General features: G+C 47.5%; 1 long non-coding RNA gene across 1 annotated transcript; it reads left to right on the top strand.

Annotated features, from left to right (window-relative positions):
- The first annotated feature begins 1,781 nt into the window (after positions 1-1,781).
- LOC119086806 lies at positions 1,782-9,585 on the top strand. The gene is made up of 2 exons (XR_005090163.1): positions 1,782-1,938; positions 7,891-9,585. It is a non-coding gene; the product is annotated as an uncharacterized LOC119086806 (long non-coding RNA).
- The last annotated feature ends 1,674 nt before the right edge of the window (positions 9,586-11,259 follow it).

Consider the following 11,259-nt stretch of genomic DNA (forward strand, 5'->3'; position numbering starts at 1 on the left):
CAAGGGTGATCAAAATGCTTAACTTATGGGGTCGTTGGTAGAGTAAATGTGTCAACATACAAAATTACCTAAGGTGTACTCTAGCGAGTGGTTAGTATCCAACAGCTGTGTTTTACGATCAGAGTTAGTGTTTGCTTTAGAGTTAGTCTGGGTCAGTAGTTACCTGTAGCTAACTGGTAGCTAGACTAGTATTTGGAGGCATATGAGAACAGTATAGATCAATAAAGACTATGATAGGTAGGTAGTTTATAGACAGAGAGAAGACATGATTTTCTGAGTAGGAGAGGGGGGAGGGTAGGAGAGCTAGGAGCAGAGTCTGCAAGGATGCAGTATAACTCAGGCAGGGTGTGGAGGGGAGGGAGGGATGTAGACCGTGGAGAAATGTAGGGCTGAATGGATAATGCGGGCCTGGAATGGGGCAGCGAAGTTCAGACTTGAAGCGAGAGGCCCCGTGGAGCCAGGGAGTGACCTGGTCCAGGGAGGGGTGAGATGAAAGCATACTTCAGGAGGATTAGGCTGGCACGAGGCAGAAGGTATCTTGGTGTGGGGCAGGTTCAGACCAAGGGCGAAAAGTCCCTACGGAGCTGGCAATTCCTAGGCTTCATCCAGCCTCAGTCTCCAAGCTGCCTTTCCCCCTGAGCTTGAGAATCCTGGAGTTTTCCAGGGGACTTAACAGTCCCTCTCTGTGTCTCCTATCAGCACCAGCTTCGTTTCAATGCTGTGGTTTTATGTAACACTTCCAGATTGTGTTAGCCCAAGCAAGCTGGGGTTTTCAGAGGTTCAACTCTAGAACCTACCTGGCCTGGGTGGCCTCTCCTGAAGCCAAGAGAGAATGTTTTTCCTTTTGCCCCGGTTCCTTGTAGACAAATGGCCATAGCTGACCCTGGCTTCTCTTCGGTTCACCTCCTAATACCCCTCTCCTCTCTGTAACCCTTCCCTGACCTGTTTGCACACAGGCTTACACAAACCTTCTCCGCTGCCCTCTGCTTCTTCGGGTGGAGCCGCTAAGGGAAATTCTGTTGCTAGGCCAAGGAGCAAGGTTTGGAAAGACACTGTGTGCTGCCAAGTCCAGGAAGGCAAGTTAATGAGAAGGTGAGAGGCCTTCCTCCCACTTTCTCCCATTGGTGTATTTTTTTTAGGTAACAAACAAAGCTCCGGGCAGGTGTTTGTGCCCCACTCTCAGGCAGAGCAGGAGTTGGACCCGAGCGGCAGGTCCTACTCAGCCATCTGGCAGCCCAGTCTCTGCACATGTCCAGATCTCCAGCCCAGCTGCACTGCAGTGGTTCATGCCCTTCCCTCTCTAAGCCCCTGTGAGCTCTAGCCTCCCGGGATGCCCTTCCCAGTGTCAGTGTGGGTCTAACCAGGGCTACTCAGAGAAAGAACATAAAGAAAGAGCCATGGAAGAACCAGTTCTGCTAACAACTGGCGTCCTCACAGGGGGACAAGTATGCACACACTCATATGCACTCACATGGAAGTATACACACAGGTACACACATGTGCACACATGTACACATACATGCACATACCCTTACACACATGTACATACACACACATAAACATACATGTATACACACACACACACACACACACTGCCTCCTATGATTCTATTGGATTTCATTTGCATTTACAGAATCTTAGGACTATCTCACCTGTACCGTGTCCCTAAAATACTTCTGCACCTTACTAGGGCCCTCAGTTGAGACTAAGCCTAGAGGAAATCTGCATATTTAATATGCTCCTGTGAGTCTAAAGTCCCACCCTCTTCTGGTTCTGGGGCTCTGCTCTCTGCTATTCTGTCTTCACAAGAGCCGTCGTTAGTAGGTGATGGGACAGCCTGGAACCAGTGTGCCTGCAGGGCTCATGGTGCCGTACAGATCAGTGCAGGCCAGGGTTTCAGCCTGGAGACGACAACTTTAGTCTGCTTAGGGAAGACAGGTAAGGAACCCTGCAGAGGATGGATGTGGCAGCTGCCCTGTGGGAGAGAGACTAGCAATCTTCCTAAGAGTCTTCAGAGAGCTGGGGAGCTGACAGGCTGAAGCAAGGCTCCCCCAGGACGTGTGTGCAGCTGTGTGGTGAGGATTGGGAGGTTTAAAGAGAAGGAGCCGACAGAGCTGCGATCCCGAGGGCACCTGAGCGGATAGTTGTGTGAGGAAGAAGAACTCCGTGAGCACCCTGGACTTGCCGGTCTCACACAGTGTCTCATTTGCAATAGGAGGTGATGCTGGAACTCGGGGAATGGGCATCAAGACAAGGCACGGGATAAGAAGCCAGAAAGGAGATGGGGGATGATGGCTCAGCAGTTAACATATTTATTGCTTTTCCAGAGGACCTGAGGTTTTGTTCCCAGCGCCCACATGGTGACTCACGATGTTTCTTAACTTGAGTTTCAGAGGATCTGACACCTTCTTCCAGCTCTTTAGGTGTCGGGAATGCACACAGTCCACACACATACATACAGGCAAAACATACGTGCACATAAAATAAAACCTAAAAACACAACACCAAGCAAGGAAGAAAGATCTAGGGTGTTTGTGCATCTCTTTGTGGGGTTGTTGTTTGTTTTGTTTTATTTCTCACGTTTGTTTTGAGGCAGGGTCTCACTATGCAACCCTGGCTGTCCTGGAACTCACAAAGATCCTCCCGCCTCTGCTTCCTGAGTGCTGGGATCAGAAACGTGCACCAGGGTGCCCAGCTGCTATGGATTTTATAGAAGGTTGTCAATGACTAGGATTGGGTTCTGAGTTAACATTGTCAATGAATCCAGAGCACCTTTGGGGAATGAGCATCAGTGAGAGATCATGTTGCTATGGGGGTGGGCGTGGCTTTCCTTCTGGTCCAGGTTCGTTTTCTGTCACCTCCATTGTTCTCAGTGCAATTGCTTAATGTGATGCCTGGTGGACTCTCAACATGCGTTTCCTGTGGGAAAGAGAGAACTAGCTTTCACAGATTTTTCTTTGATCTCCATATGCGTGTGTGTGTGTCTGTGTGTGTGTGTGAGAGAGAGAGAGAGAGAGAGACAGAGAGAGAGACAGAGAGAGAGAGACAGAGAGAGAGAGAGAGAGACAGAGAGAGACAGAGACAGAGAGAGACAGAGACAGAGAGAGAAGATTCCCTGGAAGTGGAAGTGGAGTTAGAGATGACTGACTGAGAGCTGCTGTGTGCGTGTTGGACACTAGACCTGGATCCTCTGGAGGAGCAGCCAGTGCTCTTAATCTTTAAGCCATCTCTCTAGCCCTAAAATAAGAACAACAACAAAATAACATTAGTGTTTTGAGATGGGTCTCAAAAACTGCAAGTTCAGTAGGTTAATTTCTCCAACCACAAAGTATTTTGGGAAGTGTTTGGGAATCTCCCGGTCCACAGCATAACACATCTATCCATCTTTCCCGACTGTCATCATGTCTTCAAATCCATCACATCCCTTTCGTTTACGTCCTTCGGTGTCCCTGGGTTCAATGTCACTTTTCCCATCTGGACTGGGTGAGCATTCCCTGGCCTGTTCTCTAGGAAGACAGATGTGTGAATAGTTAACTCAACCTCATGGTACTTCTGAATTTCATTCTTCCTAAAGATGTGTGAATAGTTAACTCAACCTCATTAATCAGTTGCTGCTTCAGCCTGAGAGCTTCAAAGCTGAGTTATTTGCCTCTGGGTCAGATCGTAAAGTTGGTTTATAGGTGGAGTATGCATGCATGTACGCTGAAGAAAATGATCTGATTTATAGACTTGAGAATATGTAAAGCATGTGAAAAGTAATGAGAGAATTTTGAAAAGATGAAGATGATTCTTACCACGTTCTAAGAGTTTCAAGTCTCATTATAGATACTAGTTTTTAACTTTTATTATTATTATGTGTGTGATATGTGTGTGTATGCCTGTGTGTATGTGTGCATGTTCCACAGTATGCACGTGGAGGTCAGAGGACAACTTTTGGGAGTTCACCTTTCACTGTGGGCTCAGAAGCTCAAATTCAGGCAGTCAGGCTTGAACAGCAAGCATCTTTACACACTGAGGGATCTTGCAAGCCTGAGTGCTTAAAAAGCCATTGTCTTTGTTCTGGTAGAAGCTCCACCTCAATCCCTGGCACCCTGGCATCCATACACCCAAAGAATCTGGAATGTTCTGGTGGAAGTCCCACCTCTCTGCCCAGACCCTACACCCCAGAAAGTCCTGCCAATGGCTCCTCCTCCAGAGGTGCTCAAGACCACTCCCCCAGAGTATTTAAACTGCACCCTAGAAAACAGACATGTGGTTTTTCGGTCTCTCTTTCCCATGTCCTCTCAGAGTTGCTGGAGAATCACCCAAGAATGCTTTACCCATTAAACTGGGGCTTTTTCTGATTCGGTCTGATTTGGTCTGATTTTGATTGCTGTGTTAGCGGAGAGGCTTATCGGGGTGCAGAAAACTTTTCAGTCTTCAAGAGCAAAGGTGACGCCATATAAGGCTTGTGCTTAGGTCAGCCAGACACAGAGAACGGTCTGTAGAGTTCCATCCAGATGACAGCAGTGTTCGATACACTTGGCCTGGAACTATGAGAGGCCCACAGATGACTAATACATAGACAATTCACCATCACTGAACTGTGTAGCCAAGGAGACAGGTGCACACAACTAAACAGTCTACAAGCTAGCAGGAAGCAGATGGAAATGCTCTGAGATTAGTGAGGTGGGAGCTGGTGCTGATTCGGCAAAGTCCCTTGTACTTCTTGAACAGTCCGTTCTCACTGCGGGAAGGCAGGAGCCTTCAGGACAAGGTGGCATTTGATTTGGTTGTGAAGGATGAAGAGACTTCAACAGGAAGAGATATTGGGGGTGAGGATGTAGGCAGTGAACGATAAGTAAAAAGGAATGTAATCTGATTTAACAGATAGCTGGAAGACACAGTGTTTTTTGTTTTTGTGTTTGTTTGTTTGTTTGTTTGTTTGTTGTTTTCCAAGACAGGGTTTCTCTGTGTAGCTTTGTGTCTTTCCTGGAACTCACTTTGTATACCAGGCTGGCTTCAAACTCACAGAGATCCGCCTGGCTCTGCCTCCCGAGTGCTGGGATTAAAGGCGTGCGCCACCACCGCCCAGCAGCACAGTGTTTTAAATTTCCATTGAGATTAACCAACAGCTCAGACTTTGGTGCATCAGTCCCATTTCCCCATGCCCCATCCCTTTTGAGACACAGTCTCATGTATTCCAGGCCTTGAACTCAATTTGTAGTTGAGAATGACTTTGAACTTGTAATCTTCCTGCCTACACTTTCCAAGTGCTGGGAAAAAGGGGTGCCTCAGGAGAGCCAGCCTTAGAAGGGAGAGAGGCAGAGAGCTCATTTCTCGATGCAGTTTGAACTGGCAGGATATCAGTCTGTAGCCTGGGAGATGTGTGAGCAGGAGGTGTGGGTCGGAGAGCTATTTGGGAAGAGGTAGTGGATGAAGATGTCAGGGAGAGTTAACACAGGGAAATGAGTGGAGGGTTGTGTGTATGAACTCAAAAAACAAAAGCAGAAAACCACCTTTGCATGGAGGGGCACTTGGCCCGATGGACAAAGGAAACGATTCAGTTCTTAAATTAAAGAAATGGTCGTGTTCAATATTGTTGTGTTTACAATCTTCAGGATGTGACAGGTGACAACTTGCAAGTTGTCAAAGAGAGAGGAAGAAACAGTTGGGTTACTGGGTGGAACGTAACAGAAGGGTGGTCAGGAAACAAGTTGGGGAGTGGGCGACATCTTCCTTCCTCAACCGTGGACTGGCAGAAATGAGGACGCAAGCATCCTTTGTGGGAGGGTTAATGGCTTGATTAGGCAGAAAGTTAGGTTTCCGTGAGTCCAGGGCGCCCAGGGGAAGGAGGCGTGTTCAGGGCAAAGACCCAAAGTGTAGCAATTCATGGCCAACAGAATGAAGGTTCTCAGCAACAGTGGGAACACTCCACCAGTCTGGTAATTTTTACTATGGCAAACTGACCTGACCTGACAGCTTACCTCATGGGTACATTAGAGGGCGATTCCAATCAGATTGGTTGTGCTTCCTCGATATAATTACTAACTAGTCTCTGCCAGCCCATTGTTTTAGCTGCTTCTTGTTGGTACCCCCTGAACTCACTAATCTCGCTGTATAGACACTTCTTTTGTATGCTCATTCTAAACAATAGCATCCCCCAAATCACTAGTGTTCACTCTTTGTTTTCATATGTTACAAGTTAAATGCACGGCGGTTAAAATAGAAAGGGCACAGAAGAGGCCCTGGTAACTGACAACTTGATCCCAGCCTTAGCCACCATTTCTAGCTACAGCTTTGGGAGACTGACTTCATTCTCCGAGTTGCCACTTTCTCTCGGGCCAAACCACGTCACTGGATGTTTCAGCCCGTTCTTATCTTTCTCTTTTCCCGGCCTTCTCAACAGCCCTTCCTGTCTTGTTTTCTGTATAACTTGCAATGTGTCCTTCACTACTTTCACTTTTTTTCATTAAAAAACAAAACCACAAAAAAAAAAAAAACAAAAACAAAAACGTCCTGAATGCTTGCTACATGTCAGCTACCTAAGAAACACGATGTTGGAAACCCAGTTTCCACTCACCAGTCGCGAGCCTGCCTTAAAAGGCGGTGATGGGCAAATTGGCCCCTCTGTCCTCGTCTGCTTTGGAAAGCAACTGCGGCCGTAAGCAGACCTCCCAGAAGCTGTGACCCTTGAATTCAGCCTCAGGGAACAAATCTGAGTCAATTGTAGGCACGATGGGTTGATTTAGACAGAGGGGACAGGCACAGCATAAGAAGTCACCAACTTCAAGGGCACAGTGCATCCTAAGTGTCCAAGCAGTTGCCAGTGGCTGAACACAGAGCAGGGAGAGAGATTAGAGAGGGCAAGTTAAAAGCCTGGCCTATGCGTCCAGTATAGAGTTCAGTGGCCAAATGATACGGCTTTACAGGGTTCAGATCTTCTGTTATCTGTGAGTGAGTGGCTGTTTTTGGGCAAGGAACATCACTCTTCATGTTTTAGTTTCCCCGAGGTAAAATGGAGCTGAATACGGTATGACACATTTCCCTCACATAGAAGCATTCAAAACAATGTCTAGGACATGGTAACGGCTATGAAGGATTCAAGAAGGTGGTGAAGGGTGAATCCTTCAGAGAGGAGTATAAAGACAGAGGAGAGCCGTGAAAACCAGAGTAAAGGATGACAGAGAGGGAATAGTCAGTCTTTGATTAGAGAGTACTGAGATGCCCATGTGAAAGGCTGGAGAAGGAGCCACTGAACGTCATGAAGGCCCCTCAGATGAACGTAGGGGGAGTTCATTAATACTCAGGGTTCTCCTTCAAAACATGGCTTTCCAGTTGTACCCTAACTACACACATTCGTGCAAACGGGGGGGGGGGTGTTAGTTATGCCCCGGCGTTGCCCCTCCTGGCTGGTGGTTATGCCGCAGCGATGCCCCTCGTGGCTGGTCGCCGCCCGCAGCGACCATGCCGTCGGAGCAGCAGCAGCGTGCTGATTAAAACAATCATAGCCATGGTTACCTTTTTAGAGCTTTATTGGGGGGAGGGGAGAGGGGAGAAAGAGAGAGAGAGAGAGAGAGAGAGAGAGAGAGAGAGAGAGAGAGAGAAACAGAGAGAGAGAGACACAAAAAGGGGGGGAGGGGAGCCGACGAGAGGAAGGAGCGGAGAGGAGAGGGGCCAGAGAGCCCACAGAGGGCTCACCCTCTTTTTAGGCTGGGAAGCCGGTGAAGGCTGATGACGTAATTAAGGATCAAATCCTTACAGAGGGGAGGAGGGAGAAGGTCAGGGGGTGAAGGATAGAGAATAATGAGTTAAGTCATAGGCTTTGGGGACAGGGACAGGCGGGCCTAGCTGTAAAATCCTCACCTCTATTGATTTAATCATGGCCTCTCATCTATGTTATTTGACCAGGTTTGAATTTTGATATTTTTCTCCCCTCAAAAAGAAGTTGACAGACTTGGCCTGGCAGAGCTGTGAGAACTGAAAGGAGATCACGTCCTGTGTGGTACCTGCCTCTCCCATCATAGGTACTCAGGAAAATGGGGAGATGGGCGTGGGTTGAGGCCCGAGAGTGCTGGATTCCATAGGACACACCTAAGGACAAAAATATCTCCCCAAGCCCGACAAAACCATCGTAAAATGTGTCCGTCCAGCACTCGCAGGAGCTACACGAAGAACATGGAGGCTTACCAGATGTTCTTATCGAAGAACATGGAGGCTTACCAGATGTTCTTATCTTCACTGCCCCATTTCTGGGAACCTGGGACTCTTCCCTTGTTTGAACTCCGGGGCGTATGAGAATTCGCTGATGAGATGAGATGAAGCCCTGTGGAGGTGGGACAAAGACTGATACTCTGAAGAGAGGGACCGAGCTGGAAGACTAAGGGCTGGATAGGCAGACCTGTCTCTTTCTGCAGCAGAGATTCCAGGAAACCGATTATCATCCTGGGCAGTTGCTCCCTCCCCTGCTGAGGCCTATCTGAGGAGTGGGGTCTTGGTTGACATTCCAAATCTCACTCTGAAAAGTTCAAGGGATGCTCCCTGCCTAGCTGCTGAGACAAGGAAAGCAAACACCAGGCCTCAGCTGAATGGACTGCCTGCTGCTGCCGAGAAAGGTTCCAGTTGGAGACTGAGCCCTCCCAAGTGAAGAAACTCACTTCAAAAGCCACCGGTCCCGGTCTTACAACAAGCCAGTGTTTGTTAAATTGAGCTTGAGGCGACACACACCCCAAACCCATTTCCAGTTTGTGCTCAGGGGCAAGTCCTTGACCACACAAAGGGTGAGGCGCTTGGGGAATTTGTGGACTGTCCAGTTGATCAGATAAAACCGGGGAGAATCAGAAAGGAGGCTTTCAAGGTTTTACTACAAACAGCTGAAGCGCCCGCAGCTAATCTGAGCTTTCCTTTCCCTCCCCGGGTGAAGTTTGCCTTCGGTAAACACCAGCGACTTCCCTCTCTGAAGCACAAAGACACTCTTCATCTGAATTCTAGAGAAAAAAAGATCCGAAGCTAGCTTGAAAGAAGTGGATTTCAACCGGGGATGGACTGATCTGTTTCCCGTTTCTTCTGCATCTCAATAATACACACGATGTAGCCAAACCCACGCTGACCAACAAAACTTAGTTATACAGTAGATTCAAACTGAGGCCCAGCTGAGACAAGACTTGCTAGACCTCCTTGAGGCACTCTGTCATTCCTTACATGTCATCACATTTAATTATATTAATCTTTGCCACAAGTAGTGGGGGGAGGGCGCGTATTATGACTCTTTGTCTAGCAACGGGGTTCAAGGTCTCTTAGCTAATATGAAACTCTAAATGTTACCAGTTTCTAAGCCAAGGATATGTCCTTTTCTCAGACCAATGACCTCCACCGACTTTCTAAAACGTTAGTTCTCTGCCTTTTGTTCTGTGGCTAACTCAGGCCCCCACCCCATCTCCACCCCTGCACCCTAAACTATCCTGATCATACTTACATTCCCAGTCTCCCATCCCTCTGGTCCTGGATGCTTACCCCAGCTAGAAATTATATGTAGGTCTTTTAAAGAATTTTAAAAATCGTATTGCCTTTTTGCTTTTATATTTTGAATTAAAATGTTTCAAAGTTTGTGTGTAGTAGTTGTACATGTGAATGTGTGTGTGAGAGAGAGCTTATGTGCAGGTATAAGGGGTCCAGAGGTGTCTTTCTCTATGGTTCTTTACTTTATTGCCTTGAGACCCAGTCTCTCACTGAGCCTGGAGCTCCCCCATTTCATCTAGGCTGGCTGGCCAGAAAATTAGTGGGCTCTACCTGTCTTTACCCCCAAAGCTGGGGTTTACAGTCATATGTGGCAATGCCTGGCTTTTCACAGGGGGATTTGAACTCAGATCCTCATGTTTACATGGCAAGTGCTCTTCCCCTCTGAGCCATGGCCTCAGGTTCATCTTACTGTTTTGGCATTGCCTTTTTGTGTGTACAAAGTATGTGTGTGTATAACAGGGCAATAAAAGATTATCTTAACACCTGATGATCCAGGCACGGCTGGGGGAGGCAGTATCAGCAAACTCACTCAGATCTGCTGTGCATTTATGGCCGTATTCTGATCCCAACGTTGGACAAGGAAACAGTGAGAAAGGGCAGTAACTTGCTTCACGGTAGCAAAGGGTGACAACTCCTAGTTGGATGTGGTGACCCATGCCTGTATTCCCACCACTCAGGAAGCTGAGGAAGGAGGTTCCCAAATTGGAAGCTAACTTGGACTCTGTAACCAATTCCAGGATAGGCCTGGGTTATGTGGTGAGTTCTTGTTTGAAAACAAAAAACAAAAAAACTCATGTATGGGTCTAGAGCGAAGGCTCGGCATTAAATGTGCTTGCTGTGAAATCATGAAGACTGGGGTTCAAATCCCAGAACTCGTGTAAACTAGCTCTGAGGGGAGGCTGAGACAGAAAGGTTGCTGGAGCTTATTGGCTTCCGGCCTGGACAGGAAACCTTGAGCGTCAGGTTCAGGGCGAGATGCTGCCTCAGAGAAATCGGCAGAGAGTGATAAAGAAGGATGCTCCAAGCCCTCCTCTAGTTTCCCAGTGTGCGTGTGCACAGGTGTGTGAATTTGCACAGGCGAATGAGTTTCCTGTGTGCCCACTTCTCCTTTTACATACTTTTTCAAACACAGACGTACTCACAATTTTCAAATTACATCTATTTGTTTGATTGTTTCTTTGTGTATGTGCCTTGGGGCACATGCCACAGAGCAAATGCGGAGACCACAGGACAGACAGCTCGTTAGGAGTGGACTCTCTCCTTCCACCACGTGGGTATCAGGAATTGAACTTGGGGAGTTTACAGCCTTGGTGGCAAGCATCTTCACGCCAGTCCCAATGTAATGGTTTTAAAGTCATTGTCCACTGAGGCACAAAACCAAAGGGCTAAACACAGTCGAATGTCCTGCCGGCTCCTCTTCCGGAACCTGACCCTAAAGCTTTGGTCTGCTTTGCATTTGGAATATTTTATTTTATCTCAATTGCTGGCGATCAGTCCCAGGGATGTGTGTGGTTTGTGCAAAGGGAAGCAGGTCTATATAACCAGGAATGTGAAAATAACTAGTTGGCTGTTCCAAAGTAGAAATGCCATCATACCCTGCCCTGCCCTTGTGTGAAAATGCCTAAAAAATTAAGATATGTTAATATGTACATATTGTATATGTATTTCGGTGACCTTTTTCTCCCTACATTTGGTTTCTTTGAAAACCTGCTGCTGTGTGTTACATTGTGTTCTGAGACCAGCTTCTTTTTTTCCTTTTAA

This window comes from Peromyscus leucopus, chromosome 16_21 (assembly GCF_004664715.2).
Source record: "Peromyscus leucopus breed LL Stock chromosome 16_21, UCI_PerLeu_2.1, whole genome shotgun sequence".
NCBI lineage: Eukaryota > Metazoa > Chordata > Mammalia > Rodentia > Cricetidae > Peromyscus > Peromyscus leucopus.